This window comes from Nomia melanderi, unplaced genomic scaffold (genome assembly GCF_051020985.1).
Source record: "Nomia melanderi isolate GNS246 unplaced genomic scaffold, iyNomMela1 scaffold0014, whole genome shotgun sequence".
Classification (NCBI taxonomy): Eukaryota; Metazoa; Arthropoda; class Insecta; order Hymenoptera; family Halictidae; genus Nomia; species Nomia melanderi.
In genome coordinates this window covers 3,906,906-3,907,860 of record NW_027475130.1, presented here as the reverse complement: position 1 = coordinate 3,907,860, position 955 = coordinate 3,906,906, and positions in this window count along the sequence as shown.

Sequence of the window (955 nt, the reverse complement as noted above, 5' to 3'; positions counted from 1 at the left end):
CAGACAATGCACTTTTATTTATTGCGCTATCTCTAATAGCACCCGAGATATCACCAGATATATATTGGATTTTTCCCTGACCTTGACAGTCCGGCCCCATGTTTCGGTGGTTTTCTCGACTCCTGGTGGTTCGAGGTCGATCCCGCTGCACAGGTTCATGCGCCAGGGCCTCCTACAGACAATGCACTTTGATTTATTGCGCTATCTCTCATAGCACCCGAGATATCACCAGATATATATTGTATTTTTCCCAGACCCTGAGCGTCCGGCCCCATGACACTGTGGTTTTCTCGGCCCCTGGTGGTCCGAGGTCGATCCCGCTGCACAGATTCATGCGCCAGGGCCTCCTACAGACAATGCACTTTGATTTATTGCGCTATCTGTAATAGCACCCGAGATATCACCAGATATATGCTGGATTTTTACATGACCTTGGGTGACGGATTCCAAATATCTGTAATTTTCTCGGCGCCTGGTGGTCCGAGGTCGATCCCGCTGCACAGATTCATGCGCCAGGGCCTCCTACAGACAATGCACTTTGATTTATTGCGCTATCTCTAATAGCACCAGAGATATCACCAGATATATATTGGATTTTTCCCTGACCCTGACAGTCCGGCCCCATGTTTCGGTAGTTTTCTCGGCTCCTGTTGGTCCGAGGTCGATCCCGCTGCACAGGTTCATGCGCCAGGGCCTCCTACAGACAATGCACTTTGATTTATTGCGCTATCTCTAATAGCACCCGAGATATCACCAGATATATATTGAATTTTCCCCTGACCCTGAGTGTCCGGCCCCATGAGACTGTGGTTTTCTCGGCCCCTGGTGGTCCGAGGTCGTTCCCGCTGCACAGATTCATGCGCCAGGGCCTCCTACAGACAATGCACTTTTATTTATTGCGCTATCTCTAATAGCACCCGAGATATCACCAGATATATATTGGATTTTTCCCTGA